The following is an 18,047-nucleotide window of genomic DNA, read 5'->3' as shown; positions in this document are numbered from 1 at the left end:
CATTTGGCCTTTGTGTAGCTTTGATTCAGTGTAACTTGCTCAAGACGCCAAGCACAGTATTTTTAATTTTGTATTAATATACAGTGCAGCACTAGCTGAAAACATTTGATAAAAATTATTTGTTGAAATATATATTTTATATGACAAATTACTTTTTCACTAAGGGTTTCTTGTAGAAGATTCAATTCACAGTAGTTTGAATATGAGTCCTCTACCGCTAAATAGTCTACCTTCAAAATATGAAGTGAGTAAATGAATTTTGTCAAGGTCTGTCTGTTACTTCCTGAAGATATGATGGTTCTTTAGACTGTTGTAAGACACAGAATATTTCAAAACTATCTGAAAAATTTTTTGTGTGCTCATACTCATCTAGTAAAAGACTTTTCTGGTATTCCTTTTGCATGATACCTTTCATTAATGTGACATTGCATTTCTTCCCTTATGCTGTATGGAATCACTCATTTTTGTCACTTTCAGAATTGTCACCAACATCTATCAGTACATCATTTACAGACCATTAATGATGAACTACAGACGAGGCTTATCTCTTTGCTACTGACTACCTGTTAAAATAACATCTTTTCAAAGAGCTGCATTCTCACAAGTTCCTTGTATAAGTTCTTGAATTTTATCAGCAGAGACCTGGTTTTTAGCAAGCATGTATTCTTGTGCTTCTATCCTGTTCCATGCCTCTCTCATTTTCTGGCAGATATGCATTAGATACTGCATGTATCTCAAGGTCTTACTCTGAACATGGCTTAGGTTAAATTTGTAACACTGCAATCCCTCCCATTAGGATAGCTGCTGTCTCTTACTATGCGTATGGATAGCACCTAAGCACAATGGGCCCTGATCTCATTTGGGGCCTCTAGAAATTACTGTAATACAAACACTAAGTGCTAAGTTTGGGATTGGGTGAATAATGTTTCAAAGGCTACGTCTACACTACGAGTTAGTACGGATGTAATTCCTCTGCTCATGTACACATACTTGCGCTAACTCTCATTGAGCTAACATGAGTATAAATAATGGGTAGCCGCAGTAGCATGGGTAGTGGCCATAAAGGCAAGGCTGAGCTGTGCTGAGAACGTGCCCACCAGTTTCAGATAGATTTTGTACTTTGCGTGGCTCCACTGTGCCTCTGCTGCCGCCATCCTTGCTACCATGGCCATGCTGCTATTTATGCCCATGCTAACTGTCTCATTGAGCTAGCACAAGTATGTATACACAAACAAGGGAGTCTCACCCATAGCTCACACTGTCGATATGGGCAAAGTGTTTGCAAACATATGTGATTAAAAGTCACAACTTTATTTCAGTAGTATTTATGTTCTGCAAATATTTGTACACGTGGATTTTTGGTCACCAGAATGTTAGCAGAGTTGCAAAGACTTATGGAAACGTATTCACATGAATATTTGGATTGTAAAAATTCATACTGCTCTCTTGAATGTTTGTGGGTTTGGCAGTCATTCAGTTATGGGAAGGAGAAAGTCACTTACCACAAACTACGGGGAAGCACTCAAAACCATAGTCATAAATAATAATTTGCAAATAATCTGTAAATTAAAATATGTATGCATAAATCCTTCACATTATTTTGAATAAATATCAAAGTCAGCAGAATTGAAGCCTTTCACAGATAATTCATAAAGAGAAAAAGGGGTCATATTTGTTGAATATATTGCTTGCTGTGAATAGCTCACCCAGCTAAGATATTATAATACACAGATGTTTATTAACTAATACCTATGTTATAATGTTACAATTATTTTAGCTCACATCTTTAAGTTCGTTTAGACAATTCTTTGAGTCAGTTGCAAATGACACTTTCTAAAACAACTTGGTGCTGCCACATACTGTATATAATAGAATAAATAATAAAATGTAACACATAGCACAATACACCTCATAGGGAGAAGTCCTAGCATAGCTGGGACAAGCTCCTGAATTTCAGTGTCATTGGTCAGGTATTTTATTGTTAAATATCATCAGTGCAATAGTTTCTATTGAGCAGGGTATCTGTTACAATATTATATTGTCTCTCATGCCATTCTACCTACTGAATCAGGGATATCTGCCTGGATTAAGTTAAAAGGCTCTGATTCTATTTTCTTCTATTTTTCACTTAACATATGTCCTCAATTTAATGTCATCCAGTTTTCTAGTATCAGAAACAGATATGTTTGATAGTTGGTCGTTTGTACCATAGGTGTAGAAATGAGTAAATTTGCATGTGAGGTATGCATTAAGAACTGGAGCTTCATTCATCAGAAAATAAAATTTTAGATGGTTTACACATGGAGAGCCTGAGAGTGAGTAATGGCAATTTGTGTTCTTAATCACAGGAAAATAAAAACTGAATTGTTAACAATACAGAAGTTGTAGATTATATGAAAACTCAATAATCATTGTAGAAGGTTGAGCCCTTTCGGAGGGGGGGGGGGGGGGAAGTCCCCTTTTCATTATCATAATACTATCACATCCAGGCACACAACTTACTTATAAACAGAACTGAACAAATTACTTGACTAATTTTACCCCTGTTTGTAAAATGCTGCAAGCAGATTATGATTTTCCTCAAAGTTATTTGTTGTTCAGAATTATTTACCAATTAATTCTTGGCTTGTAGATTTTTGTGTGTGAGAGTATTCATTATCGAACGTTCAAGCTGTGTTGCATAGCTTTGATTGAACACGTAGGTCAAGTGGTATTGCGTCTCTTCTCCGACAAGATGTGATAGCAGATTTTTTATGTAAATTGAATCTTAGGGTAGGGCTGGCTGGAACACAAGAATTCTATATTGCAAAAATACTTCCAACTTTTGCCATTTTGTTTCATTCTGTATTGAGACATGAGTGTGTATGTGTGCACGCCAGCCAGCCCATGGCCCAGACTAGTCCTGGTGATTACGGTACATACCTATCGTGAGAAATGCAGGTTGAAGACCTTGCTCTGAATCAGGAAGAGTAGGAACACAGAGCTCGGTTTGTCTGTTCCTCTCTCACCACAAATTCCACCATGGACCTGAGACATTTAATTGAAACTGATAATTTTCTAGGGACAATTCTGGTTTTGACAAATCAGCATTTCCCAATAAAAACTATTTCACCAGGAAAATTCCTGACCAGCTCTAGCTGAAGGCTCCTGACACCTTTCAAGTGTGGAAAAGGAGATATCTGGAAGTTCTGGCTTTGTTAGGCATTCAGTATAATACACAACCATGCTACATAGTGGCCAATGATCAGAAAAATGTGCCATCATTTTTTATAAAAGCAATAACAAATATAAAAAGGACAATTATACAGGATACTTCTATTTCGCCCAACACTGTGCACATCTACAATGCAAATATGCATAATACTTAACTTCTTGGACAGTCAGAAGAATGCAGCAAAAGCATGCCAGTGTCAGATATAACCATAATCCTTACTACTGCATAGATGTTTCATATTTTATTTCTCTCTGAATAGTTATATTCCTTCTTATAGATTCTATCTTCAGTGAATGTATTCAGCTGTCATCTAGCCTTGGAAAATGAATATTGCAAGAAGGGATAAATGGGTAGAGAACTGTTACAGTTTGACTAACTCAAAATGACCACATGCAACTACTTCCCCTTGAGTTAAGGGCAAATCAGGGACAAGCAGAGGAGTTAACCCATGCTTCTCCATGAGAATTATTTAATTTAAAAACCAGGAGCATTTATAAATAGTACATTTACTTAAAATCAGTTGACCTAACCTTATTTAACATAGTCCCAGATATGAGCTCAGTCACTTTTTGTTAACTTCAAACCTCTGGCTGCCCACGCCGAATGCCTCATGACAATTTAAAAGCCCCAAGCCAGTCATGAAATTGACAAACATTCCAAGAGCTGAAATTCTAAAGATTTTGCATTTATATATAAATGAAAGAGCTGACAGAGAATACTGTGGAATTTTATTTAAAAAACTCACACTTAGTTTGCATAATAATTTAGTGTGGATAATATCTTTGAACTAAACGTATAGATATTTCTGTGACACAGAATGCTGTGCCATTGTCTTGAAGTTTTCTTAATGATTTTAATAAAATATATGGACTTTTGTTATGGCTTTTAAACAAAGAACTTACTGAATGCATCTATATTTTTTACATGTTTCTGGTTTGGGAAATGTATTGTGCTTTTTACCCTAATCACCTCTTATCCCAATACTCATCCCTATGCAAAGACAAACCCTGCAGCTATTAGGCAATGCAAATGCCTTATTGTTTATAATGGAAAACAGCACTTCTTTATAGCCTGCATTTTACCATTCAGGAGTCTCCAGCAGAGCTGCAGAAAAAACAGTTTATGCTCACATTAACCATTCATAAGAATCCATATAATAGAGACTGAAAAACAGGGATCCTAGTTAATGTTGCTGATATGTTGAAGATCATAAAGAGAACTGTAATTGGTTCTAATGTAACAAAAGTCCATTTGACAAAGTTTGACACTTGGGCTGGTCTATGCTACAAAAAATTTCACGCTCTGTGCAATGTAATTAAGCCAACATAACCCCTGGTGTGGACATTGCTAGGTTGACAAAAGAATTCTTACTGCTTCTGAGATGGATTTACTACAGGATGGGAAACCCCCTGTACTTCTGTAGCGTTTTTAGTGTAGACATACCTAGAGACCCCTTGGCATGGTGTCCCCTATTCCTTGCAAACAACTCTCCCCTCAGACTTGACAAATTCATATCAACATGTCTTGCAGGATATTTATCCATAAAGAGTAACATGTAAGCTCATAATTTGCCAAGATTTATAATCCTCATGAGATGCATGAGGAACAATGTATTTATACTGAAAGTATGTTTTATAGAGTTGTAGTAGAAATTAGTCACCAAGAGACGATGTGTCTCGGTGATGAATCATTCAAGTCAGCCGCCATGGTAATGCAAAGTTCTATTGCCTATCCTGCCCACGTCCCAGAACAGTCAATGGGAAATCATCAGAGATCACCACAAACAACTGAAACCACTTAAAGGTCGTGTGTGTGAGAGGGGGGGGGGGGGGGGGGGCACACCTCTACAACAAGGCTAGGGTTTGCCTTGCTTCTGAATAGAAATAGAAGACTGTTTTCACTATAACACAGTGTAGGGAAAGACACTCTGGAGCCATTCACAGAGGAAAAGCCCTGGCGGATAGAGTGCTTTCATGAATTGGATCCTGGTTCTTGAAAAACTAGCCAGCTCTGCACTGGACTGAGTTGTAGGGTGCGGGGGGGGGGAGAGCAGAAATCTACTTGATTAGATAGGTAAAGTAACTACTGACGGGTGTAGACCCGGTTTGCATGTTAAGATTTTGTTTTGTATTGTAGCTACTTGTTTCCACTACTTTCTTGTTTCTGCTCAATCCTTATTCTTTCTTAAATGAACTTTCTTTTGTTTTATTATAAGTGCTCACAAGTTCTACGTGGTTTACAAGAGCAGTGGCATAAGGTAAAACTGGGTTACACTGCACCTACCTGTGCAAAGGAATTTCTGTAGCCAGTGTCAGGCTGGATATCAAAGACACTTGGGGACTGCGATGCATCTCTTGTTAATGTGCAAGGCAAAGACAGGGCTGGCATAGCTCAGAGGAGAATTCTTAAGTCGCTGAAAGGCTGATGGTGCCAGAGAGCTGACATCCAGCAGCCAGAAGAAAGACTGTCTTGCCGGAGGTAAGGAGTAACAAGGTGACTCAGAAAACCACCTCTTTAGGTTGTTCCTTTATGTCTGGGTGCTGAAAGGTAGTGTGTGTCGGAAGCCAACACACTATTGTAACCAGCGTTTCCATCATAACAAGTTTGAGAGAGACACCTTCAACATGTGGACAGCGAGCTTCCACTTACACATTTAATGGAATAGATTAAACTCTGGATTGTAAAAGCTTTGGGGTAAGAATTATCTTTCTAACAAATATTTATTGATAATGATACGATGCTTGTAGCTGGACAAAAATTTTTGGCCTAAAAGTGCTGTTTTGGTTCACCAAAAATTATTAGCTAATTTGATACAAATAGTTTTAAACATTCATGGAACAGCCCAAGAAGAGGGAAGGGGTGCTGGGGCTAGTGCTGCCCCTCCCCCACTTATAATCTTTACCACACCGGCGTAAGCCGGGTTCAAATCCCCGCTCTGGAATATATGAAAAATGGACTTTTTAAATTCACCAAAAATTCAAAATAATTGTTAGTTTCTTCATTTTTTTCTGAATTGCCACAAAACATAAAATCAGTTATTCACCCAACTAGCTATATTAACTGTGACTACTTCAACTTAGTGGCTATAAATCCTATGCACAGTGAGTCTATGCTATATATTTGCATTATTCTATCCTCTTTCCCTGATCATCCTCATCCACCAGTTTGTTTCATCCACTTGTTATATCTGACCTTTTAGCCTGAAAGCTCTTTGGGGCAGGGACTATAAATTACTATATTTACAGTGTCTAGGAAATGGGTTCCTTATCTATCTGAGGCCTCTGGATACTAGTGCAATATAAAACATTAAATAGTAATTAAGATAAATCTTTATGAAGCAGAGAATTAAAAAAACCTCAGACTAGCAGGTAGTCTCAGGGTTTTGCAAACAAAATGGTGTTTCATGATTCCATCTCATATTTTTACTGAAAGTGAATTATGGGGAGTGAATTGTAATAGGGCTTCCACCGACTTACTTAAGCTCTGTAATGGAGGCAAATAGAAGAATAAAGCTGATTTTGACAATGAGAATGTAGGGCTTCACACAGCAACGTTGGTTTCAGTGGACGCATTAACTTTAATGGGAGACGGATCAGACCCATACAGATGAGCTAGATAACTGGACATTAAATGGGAACATAACATTTCATTACTACAGCTGGCTAAAAAATGTTTTGCAAAACTGTTTTCCACCAAAGAATCCCATTTCATCAAAACTAAAATGTTTCACAGAAACATATCCCTTTCAATGACAATTTTGTTGGAGAGGTTTCTTGCATCCAGGATGGAATTTTATGAGGGAAGCTTGAGTCTTTGCTCTGAATCAGACAGACTAGGGAGTTGAACATGGGTCTCCACCCTGTTAGGCAAGCACAATAACCACCAGGCCATTGGTAGGTCAATTGCATTTCTTGTGTTGGCTTTTGTGTGTGTGCATGAGATAATTTTAGAGTGGTCTCAGTTTCATTCAGACATTGAATAAAAAATTGAAACTTTGACATTTTTCACAAAGCAAAATTGTTTTCTGGCCAGGTGTACTGGCAACCCCAAAAGTTAAAAAATCATGATTCAGACTCCATTAGCCCCTATGTCAGTAGCCCCCAGATCATGACATTTTTAAGCTTGTTGTAACAAGGCAGCCTGCCCCTTTTAGGCCCAGGAGGCTTGGGGCCAATCAGTCCTGTTCAAATAACCCCACCCCACTACCCCTCTGCTGGGTGTTGGACTTAGGGGGAAGGAAGCTCAGCAGTGGAGATCTGACTGAAGATGAGAGCAGAAGGCTGTGAGGAGCCAGAGGAAAGCATAAGGTAGGCAGAGGCCTGTGAAAGACTCCAGATAGGAAGGCCTGGGACTGGTTGCTCAGGAAAGTGTAGGGAGCCCAGAAGGGGCTGAGAGCAGAAATGGAGAGGAGTCTTGGAAGGGCAAAAGCTGAGCCCACAGTGTGGGCAGGAGAGCATCTCAATTAGAGAAGAGAAAGCAGATCCACTCGGGAAGGAGGGGCTGGGCCCAGTTTGAGATTTGGGCAAAGACTTTGGTGTGATGTTTGTATTAGACACCGATGCTCTGGGCTTTTGTTAATGACTTAGCTGGAGGGCCAAATCACTGCAGCAAACCATCTCTGTAAGTGGAGAAAGCTGAAGACCATTGAAGGGAAGCTGAGATACATTGGCTGCAGCACCACATGATGTTGTGAGAGGGCTCTCTGGGATGGTGAGTCTTGTAACAATTACAGTGTGTGGGGAGGGGTTGGTCTCTTGATTTTTTTAAGAACTCCCCCGCCCATCTCACGTATGTGGGATAGTTAGTTTTCCCCAGTGTTATAGAATGAGATGATTCTGTACCGCACTGCAAGAACTCTCACTGGCTGTTGGATGGTGCAGATTCCAGCTTCTCTGCAAACCCAGAAATTCTAATAGTTCTGTGTCTCCCCTCCCTGCCCATCCAACCTCCAAATCCACTTTTCATCTGCACTCAGCCCCGCATCTGCCTTTGGCCCCTCAGTGCATCTCTGCTCCTCCTGAGGCTCCAAGGGTTCTTCACTCCCTCCCCAAGGACTGGGGGAAGCTTTCCTGCTCCCTTTCCGGGCCTGGCGTTGTAGGGATGGAAGTGTGATGCTGTAATAAAAAGGAAGGTGACCATTTATATTACCGTTGCTACCACTATTACAAAATTGCAATATATCATGTATAATGTATGCCTTGTTAGGTACTCATGGAAAAGTTATAATCTGGTAAATATGATTATCCTGTTTAAATCCCTGTATCATCATTGTATCTGAAGTTATGAATATTTGCTATGGTTTGTATCTCAAATGTGTTATGTTTCTGGGTAACACCCCCGAGAGAGAGTTACATCCAGGCTAGCCAGCCAGCTTGATGGCCCATTAAGAACATTCAGCTCTTCCAGACACCCCTTCCAAAGTCTCTTCAGGGAGCGGTAGGTGATGAATGCCTCATGATTCAGCAGTGCACATGTGTCCCAAAACTCTATGTTTGTGCCAATAACTTTCCATGCACCTGGATCAAGAGATATAAATTGCAGACTGACATCATTCTTTGTCTTCACTCCTACTCCCCATCTCTGGGCTGTGATTTCTAACAAAGGGAAGCTTTAAACAAAAGACTGATAACCCCCGATTGTCTTGGGTGATCCAAAGAGACTTATTGCAAGCTAGCAGAATGACCATCACTGCTTATTATCCTGACCTACAGACTCTGAAATCAATTATAAGGGATATGATTCATTAAAAACTTTTAATAACACTCTTCTTTTTTATATATATTAATAAACCTTTAGTTTTAGTTACTAAAGGATTGGCTTTCAGTGTGGGTTTTGGGTGAGATCCAGAAGCACATATTGAACTGGGGTTTGATCCTTTGTGGTTGGAAGAACCTAATGTGCAGTGAATTTTAGTTTCAATAACCTTTCAGCACTAAGTCCAGTTGTTGGGTGATAACCAGGAGGTGGAGTGCGTAGAGCAGGAGCTCTCAACCTTTTCAGAGTACTGTACCCCTTTCAGGAGTCTGATTTGCATACCCCCAAGTTTCACCTCACTTAAAAACTACTTGCTTACATGATCAGACTTAGAAATACAAAAGTGTCACAGCACACGTAACTGGAAAATTGCTTACTGTCTCATTTTTACCATATAAATATTGTACTTACATTTCAGTATATAGAGCAGCATAAACAAGTCATTGTCTTATGACATTTTAGTGTGTGCTGACTTCGCTAGTGCTTTTCATGTAGCCTGTTGTAAAACTAGGCAAATATCTAGATGAGTTGATGTACCCCCTGGCAGACCTCTGCATACCCCCCAGGGAGAACCACTGGCTAGAGGACCATTGTGTGGCTCTCTGTTAACTAGAGTAGTTATACAGGACCTCAGTTTTGATACTGGCTTGGTGGCCTCTACTGATAGAAAAAATCACCAGTTTTGGGGTGTGTCTGCCCTGTCTCCTTCAGTCTGGCCTGAATTTGGCATTCTCAGTTGTGACCTAAACTGGGCACTGTGACAAGCAGAGAGGGAGCTGACCCATTTTACACTGACAGGAAGGAGTGAAGAGGGAGCAGAGCCATCCTGAGCTCCTGGGTTTTGGGGCCTTTTTTTTTTTTTTTTTTTTTTCTTTTCCTGCTCCCTTTTTTCCCAGTCTTTTCTTGTAAGAATGGTGTTGACTGCTCCCTCTCCCACCTCCCCTACCTATTAACTTTTTGCTGCTGAAGGAAAGGAGAGACTTTGCCTGCCTCTGGCAGTAACTTTGATTGGCGGCTCTTCTCCAAGAGATGGAGAAAGCAGCTAATCAGAAGGTTTTTTCCTCTGCGCTAGACTGGAAATAGAATGAGGGCTGGAGCTTTTTGCATCATCATGAGACTGGCTCCAGCAGAGGCAGCTTATGGTGAAATTGTGGGAGTTGGCAACACTGATTGTGCCAAAAACAGCTTCTATTTGCAGATAACCCAAGAAAGACGATATTAAAAATATTTAGGTTGGATGTTGTATAAAGTACTTTTTTAGATGCAAGGAAGTCTGCTAGAAGACGTGGTGCTCCTGTAGCATATATTCAAACATGTCGTTTGTTTAACTAAGAAACCAGTAAGACAGATGCCTGCAGCAAACGAAAACTACACATGAGATTTTCAAAAATGCTCAGCATTGACTACCTCTGCTCCCACTGAAGTGTTTAGGAGTTTTATCACTGACTTTAATGGGAGCAGAGTTAGGCCAGCACTGAGTGCTTTTGAAAACCACTCCAACATGCTTTAGTGGAATGTGATTTAAAGATAAAAAGACTACATAAACTTAGTGGTGCATTCATTTTGAATATTTATTCTTTGTTGCTTATTTTTTTCTTTTTTCTTCTTTCTGACTTTTGCACGTACATCCTTATTTTTCTCTGGACTCCTAGAACTAAATTTTCTTACCTCTGGTAGGCCTTTCAGCACCCATATGTTTGAAAGTGACATCTCTGTAAACATTGGCCTTATGGCTACATCGAGCTAGAAGAACTATATTCACTATTATAATGAGCAATTTATCTGACAAATATAGCTCTTAAAGTCTCAGACCTATTTTTTAAATTACCTTTTGTTAAACACTTGTACAAACATTTTGTCCTCTGGCTGGTTCATAAACCGTTCACTTTGACTACTGAAGTGATGGTATTGTAGAAATAGCCAGAAAAGCTAGATGGCTTCAACTATATGCTATTCATTATTCATGGTACAGATTCTGCATCCTTACTGGGAGACTGTATAAATAAGGCAAGCACTGCTGGGGCAAATAGCATTTCTTCCCATATGAATGTGGGTAATTGTAACAAGCACTACCGTTCTCTGTCTTCAAGAGAAGGTTGCCATGTCAAAACAATTCAGAATTTGCAGGGGAAAAAATTGCCCCATTTACTCTACTCGTCTTATCAATATGTTAAGCCCCAGACATATGGGCTTTCATTTCTGTTTGCTCTAATTACCTGAATTAAATGAAACAGTATGAAACAGTCTCTCAGATTCTGAGTTCACTGGTTGTGAAATATTGTACAGATGAAATGTTTCATTGTCAGTTGATTCTCTACTGTGTTTGTTTTAAAGTGGTTCTTGGATTCAACATTAACCTGTTTAATGGGTCAGCAATTCATTAGATTTTGGTAATATATAATGTTAAATTTCTGGTTAGATTAAAAGCAGCATTACATTAATTAAAATAGTGACAAGTTTACAGCTTTGCATCTAACAGGCAATGGCTCCCAGTTTAGCAACTGGTGCATCAGATCAAACTTGCAGTTCCATATTAAATCACAGTGTCCATTGAATCGTCAGTACTTTACTGCAGAAACATACAGTAGCTTGTCCTTCTTCATGAAATGGAGGAGTCTAGGTTGAGACAATTAAGTATAGCAGAACCCCGCTTATCCGATCTAATTGGGATTGAGGCCCGATTGGCGAATCTGAAATTTGGATAATTTAGAGAATGGGAAAGTGTGAGGCTGAAGTGCTGTCTAGCGGCCACAGGAGAGATCGCCCAATTCTGGACCTCTGTGCGCTGGTTGTTCGGCTAATATGGAGAGTCGGATAATGGAGAGTCGGATAAACAGGGTTCTGCTGTATTTGTCAAGCCTATTCTTAAATCTAGTTTTTTAGTATATATAGATTTGAAATTTCTTGAAGAAAGCGGAAATGGAATGTGTTTAAGATTCAATGGTATCATCAATACATTTACATTTAAGCTTGTAATGGATGCATTTATGTGCTGGAGAGGAATTGCAGGAGCCCTTCCTTAAGGGCTTGATCCAGAGTCCACTGAAGTCAAATGGAAGGCTTTCTATTAACTTCTTTGGGTATTGGATCAGGCCTGATTTCAGGGGGTAACTAAAGCAGGAGTTTAGAAACGACATCTCTTGCACAGGTGGCTGGCCTGCAGAAGACATGTTGTCTTAGAATGCTGCTTTCCAGCCACTTTAATAGCATCATTGTGTGCTTCCACTGCTGTGGTGAGCTGGAGGGGGGCTCAGATATACCCTGGATTAAAAGTGCTGCTCTCTGGGCCTGCTCAAGTAGAATCTCATCTTAAAAAAAATTACCAGCCCTACAAATATAGCCTTGAAACCCTAAATCAATATAAACTGACCATAAAAATTGAAATCTTTCAGCCAGAATTGCATACGGTTGTGTGATAATCATGGAAAACTAGCCAAATTTGAAGGAAGATCGCAAAAAGTCTGGTTAGCAGCACTCCCTCTTAAATGCTAAGGCCTCCATCTGCTTGTTAAATGTATCAGCTTCTCTGAGTGCAGCTACTGTTGTTGCAACTGCAGGCCTTCTTCAAGAATTTCCTTCTTGCATCCGCAAATAATGCCTCTAGATGCACACAGGAGATGCACCAGATAGTCACTGCACCCTCCCTTCTCTCTAGAGGTACAGAAGAAAGTGGAAAAGAAGCAGGACCACTTTTACTGAGCAGAAGCCCTGTAGCCACTGCATGTCACCTCACATCCCAGCTGGTGCTTCCCTGTCCATGCCAGAGCGTAACAAGCTGGTAAGGCGTTAAGAGCCCTGTTCTCTTAGCCACCAGACTTAAACTTGTCAGGTGTAAACTTTCCCACAACACCCTCCCCTCTTCAAGAACCAAAGTAAATCTATTTTCCCAATTGGCCACCCTGTCAACCAGAGAGGACCTGCCTCCCCCACCCCCCAAACCCAGCTACCACAAAGTGCAGGGCTACATGTCTGCCACAACTGCTGCCAACCGAAGTTGCATCATAATCCACATGTAGCTGCTGTGAGGAACAGAGCCTTACTGATATGCTGGGGAAGGAAAAGCGTGACAGGGAAAGGGGTACTGGATAGAGGGTGGGAGGGATTCATAATTTTGGGAGTGGGGTGAGTGTGTGTAAGTGAGTTCTTGTGGTGGTGATGGTTGCGGAGAAAGCATTTTATCTTGGGAAAGGCATAGGCAAGAAACTGAGATTACTCTTCTTTTGTTGGGCATTCTGATTATACTTGAATATATTTCACAAGTGTTATGGTCTTAACGTAAATGTGTAACGTACATACATTTTGCAGTTTCATTGGCAGGGGTCCAGGGAGAAAGTATATTGATGATTATTAGACGTCAGGATCTCTGGAGCCTGTATTTTGCACAGTGCCAGAAAAGACCTGTAAATAATGTTTTGTTTTTATTCTTTAGGGTTAAAATCATAACAGCAGGGAAGAAGGAAAAGCCAGTGGAGGTGTTCATATGCCTTTGGAGTGTTGTCATGTATGTGTTACTGGATCAATGATCATTATCCTCAGGGAGGATGCAGCAGAAAAGCTTGCAGTGGCATTTTGTTCATACTGTAAAACACAGTGTCAACGTGGGTTCTTGTTACACAGAGGAAACAATCCACAGGGATTAAGAATTTTTTGGGGGAAAAAAGTAAAGTTGTCTATAAAGCCAAAATAGCTGGTGCTTAACATGACGTAACTGAATGAGCATAATGCTCAAATCCAAGAACAGGAGATGCGGTGTATGTAATTTCCATTAGTTTTGTGACTAGTATGCAGTACTGCACTGTGTGAGTCCCAGCACAGCAGCACAGAATTCTGTAATGCTGAATTGCCATTTCCTTTTTATATCTAGAAAGTGAAGGTAGGTAGGGGGGAGGGAAATGAACAAGAGAAAAAGAATGGTAATTCCAAACAAAATTCTGTTAGTGTAATCCTTCTGCTAGTCGGAGTTGGCATCAACAAGAGCTGGGTTCAATATCTGGGTTCCTTTCAACAATACAACACAAAACCATCTCGAGTCTCGTCCCAGTAACCTGGGACAATTACACACCATCCGTTGGGCACCTCTTCCCCTCTGGCAAGCCCAGAGACTGAATGTAGAAAAGACTTTTAATAAAAAGGGGAAAAGTAACCCGGCTTTAACTTGGGAAAATGCTGTCAGCGGGATTCAAATGCATAAAACCATGAACAAAACACCCACCCCAGATTACGTTGGGCAGTTTCCTTTTGCATCAGGTTCTTAAGTCCAGCAACAAGAAATTCCTTTAATGTGCCCCTTCCTAGAGGTGCAGCTGTAGAATTCACCTCCCACCCTGGTTTGGGGGAGGGCGAAAGAAGGCACCTTGCTCGCTCCCGTGTCTGGCTGCTACATTGCAGCTTGCCTACTGGCTGCTCTACCTGCCACTCCACTAGCTGCTACGCCAGTTGCTCCGCTGGTAGCTCTGCCAGCCGTTCTGCTGGCCTCTCTGCCAGTTGCTCCAGTGCACACCGTCCCCATCTGCTGCCTCTGCTGGTCAATCTCCTGAGTATCTTCCCAGCTCTTAGTGAGGGAAACTAAGGCAGGCTGGGCAGGAATGCTGTCCCACAGCTCACTTAACAAAACAAGAGGACTCCTAATGGAGCCTTAATTAACTCTATCTTTGAACCCTGGGGAGGGGCAGGTCAAGCCATACCTAGGGCTCTTAAGCAAAGGCCACACCTCCCCACAGGGACACCTGTCCCTGCCCCCTCTATCTTTCACAGGGGTCTGCATGTGAGCCCCCTGCTTACCAACTTCAGTTCAGATGAGAACGACCCTTCAATCAGGACAGGCTAAGCACAGTTCTGCTGCCCTTTGCTCATACAATAATGAGCACATTTTATTATCTCTGCATTCCGCAGTAAAATGATTTGTAACCCAGCACCAGCCAAAGTGACCGTTTGCTCAAAGCAATCCCATCATGCTGAGCACCTAGGCAGGGTGGGTGTGCTCATGCAAATACAATCTGGTCCTGCAGCCTGTTCCGCTCCACCTCAGCCAGCTGGGCAGGGGAGAGCTCATTCAGACCCTGCTTACATTAGGGTGACCTATTTACAATACTTGAGGTCAGAGTGTGAGCTAGTGCAAATATGGAATGCCACTGCTAAACCCAAAGTAGTTATTCTGGATTTACACAGGTGCAACTGAGCAGAATTTGATGTGTAGAAATTACAATAGCTGCATTCAGATTTCCCAGTGAAGCATAAGTGCTGGCCCTTAGCATTTATCTACAGAACTGTTGTACCATCTCATGCTGGCCTGGTGCTGCTACTATAACATTTTAGTTAGTAATCAAACAATACTACATACAGTACCTGTAACACACTCTAAATATTGCTTTTCAAATCCTGATCAGCCAGCGTGAAGAGCAAGATTGTTGCATTCATTATGTCACAAAGACTTTGATTAAGCTGTCAAGAGATAAGTTAAATATTGTATATCACTTTTTTCAGAACAAAATGATTAAAAAGGAGAGAGAGTGTTTGTGACCTGTCCATGCCTAGGGTAGCCACCTGAAAATGCCAAGATCAGGGCAGGCTGTAAAAGGAGACCAGATTCTCCCAGCACTGGGAGAACTCCCCAACCAGCCACAAACAGTGCTTCTGATTCCCCACACCTGGTTATCAAGAAGCCAAAATAAAATATACATAGCCCTCTTTACTGCATTTCAGTCTCTGGCTCCCAATCACTCACTAGGTCCAGTAAAGAGACCAGTTATTTAAAACTCTATGCTCTTTACCATAAAGGTCTCTCCTGACCTCAAAGAGTCAGCCACAGTACCAGATCAATGTAAGTTTGGATCTTACCCAAAACACCACGCTGCCAGCCAATCCTTAGTAACTAAAACTAAAGGTTTATTATAAAAAGAAAGAAACAAAGTATAAGAGAAATGTTAAAGGATTAAATCAATCAGATACATACAATTGATTTGAAAATCCATATAAATCAGGTTTCCTGTAGAATTGTGGAGTTTGCAGGCTTGTATAGTCTCTCTGGTATACATCCAGTACCTGGATGGGTCTCAGTCCTTTGTTTCACAGCTTCAGTTCAGTTGTAGATGAGTTGATCCAGAGGTAGGCTGGAGACTAAAGACAGAAGACAAAATGGATGTCGTGCAGCTGCCTTTTATGTCCTTTGGTCTTTGCCATGCTGCTTGTGGAATTTTACAGGAATAAGATGTCACATGAGTAAGTCCTGGTGACTCATAAGGTACATCCCTGGCTTCTCCCCCTGGGCCCATTGTACCTGTGAATTTCCTTAATGGGCCATTAAGCAGGTAGTGCCGCAGCCATCCAGTCTGGGGTGTCGCCCAGACACAGCACAATTTGAAATGCAGATATACCAAACATATCCATAACTTTCATTACACATGTAACACATGAGCATAAACAACATCATCTTACTTAGCCCATTATAGCCTTTCTAACAGTACCTGACACGGCATATCTCATAAGAATTATTATGATTTTGACACACTGATGTTAAATAATATAATAAATGCCCTCCTCTCCCAATCCAGCCAGCATGACAGTGTTTTTGAAATCCTAACCCTTTTCTTGAGTGCCTAATACACCAGGGCACAACACTGAAAAGTATTCAGGCACTTAACTCCCAGGTCTTTCCAATCAAAGAACTGGTGCCCCCAAAATCTATAAACTGGGGGCCCTGCTGTCCTCATTACTTGTATATTTGAATCAAGATTATGGCAATTGGAAATAAAAAGGCTCATGGCCATCTCTAATGCACGTAGAAATTTATGATTGTTTTGATCAGATCTAGGAAAACTATCCATGAATTCTTGTTCATGAACACATTATTCTCTATTCACTCAGTTCTAATTTTAAGTGTCTACCTGCAACGTGCACCTTCCATTCCCAATGACATCAAGCTGCTCAGCACCTTGTATTACTGAGCCATAACTATTCATAACTATAACTATTCATTGCTATAATATTAGGTACTTTAGTTGATCTTTGGAGCTTATCCTTTTACTGCATTTTTTTTTAACATAAGGAACTTAAATATTCTTGCTCTAGTATTGGGGGGAAATCCTCTTATTAGTTTTTCTGAAGATGCAGATTAAAGAAATTCAGGCTTCAGCCCACACTGAAACTATGATAAAATTGAATGGATTTTGGATGGTTTTCTATCTCTACATTCATTACTAAACATTTGTCTATTGCTTTTGGGTAATTGAGCAAACAGTGCCCTTGACAGTAGTTCCCCTTCACTAAGATTCAAAGACAAGGTAATTAATTAAAGGCCAAAAGGGGGTTGTTAACTGCTGGTAATGAACCACTACTGAGAAAATTGCTGCTACAGGACTAATGCTATTAAATACTGTCTGTGAGTGTGCATAAATAGGAGCTTTGGGAGAAACATCGTGTCTCTGGTAATTCTATAAGGGATGATCTTAGCATGCGTTGAAAGGCTCAGCCAAAAAAATGGGAAGAAGATATAAAGTGTTCATACTGTTTTGCCCTCCATTTATTACTATCCATATAAATAATTATTTTTAGAGTGGAGAATTGAAGGCATTAGTAGTCCATATGGACTGTGAAACTTTTGTCTTGAAATATCTGGCAACTGACCTAGAAAAATATACCATATCTAGCTAGCAGTACTGTACTAGCATTTACTCATCCTAATTATTTTAAATATACAAATGCCAAAAAATGTAATGCCCTATGGAAGAGTATATGGGACTCTGATCTACATGAAATTAGTTGTTGATTTCAGTCCATCCTAGGAAACAAGTGTCCATCGCAAAAATCACCACAATTGGCACTCATTGCTACTCTTGGTGCCAGTCTGAGCAAAAAGGAAAAGGATCAAGTATGGTTTGTGACCACTTACCCGTCATGATTATTCCTCCAGGTTAGGGTTGAGGCATGTTGGTATCAATTAGTATGCAGCACAAAACGAAATACTCTTCCTCTTCCCAAAAAGTCCTCCATATTAACTGGTTCTGTGAGATGACAGCTCATATGTACCCACCCCATGCCACCTTCTCTGCATCTTTGAAGTTTTCAGTCCAAGAATCTTTGG

General features: G+C 40.5%; 1 long non-coding RNA gene across 1 annotated transcript in view; it reads left to right on the top strand.

Moving 5' to 3' along the window:
* The first annotated feature begins 7,433 nt into the window (after positions 1-7,433).
* Positions 7,434-18,047, top strand: part of LOC137159715 (uncharacterized) — a 30,613-nt gene continuing 19,999 nt past the window's right edge. The window contains exon 1 of the long non-coding RNA XR_010921713.1: positions 7,434-7,521. This is a non-coding gene — a long non-coding RNA (uncharacterized lncRNA). The remainder of the gene's footprint in view (positions 7,522-18,047) is intronic.

Source organism: Emydura macquarii, unplaced genomic scaffold (assembly GCF_026122565.2).
Source record: "Emydura macquarii macquarii isolate MOO-44397 ecotype Brisbane River unplaced genomic scaffold, CSIRO-AGI_Emac_v2 contig_1876, whole genome shotgun sequence".
In the NCBI taxonomy this organism is placed as follows: domain Eukaryota; kingdom Metazoa; phylum Chordata; order Testudines; family Chelidae; genus Emydura; species Emydura macquarii.
This window is presented reverse-complemented; position numbering and strand designations above follow the sequence as displayed.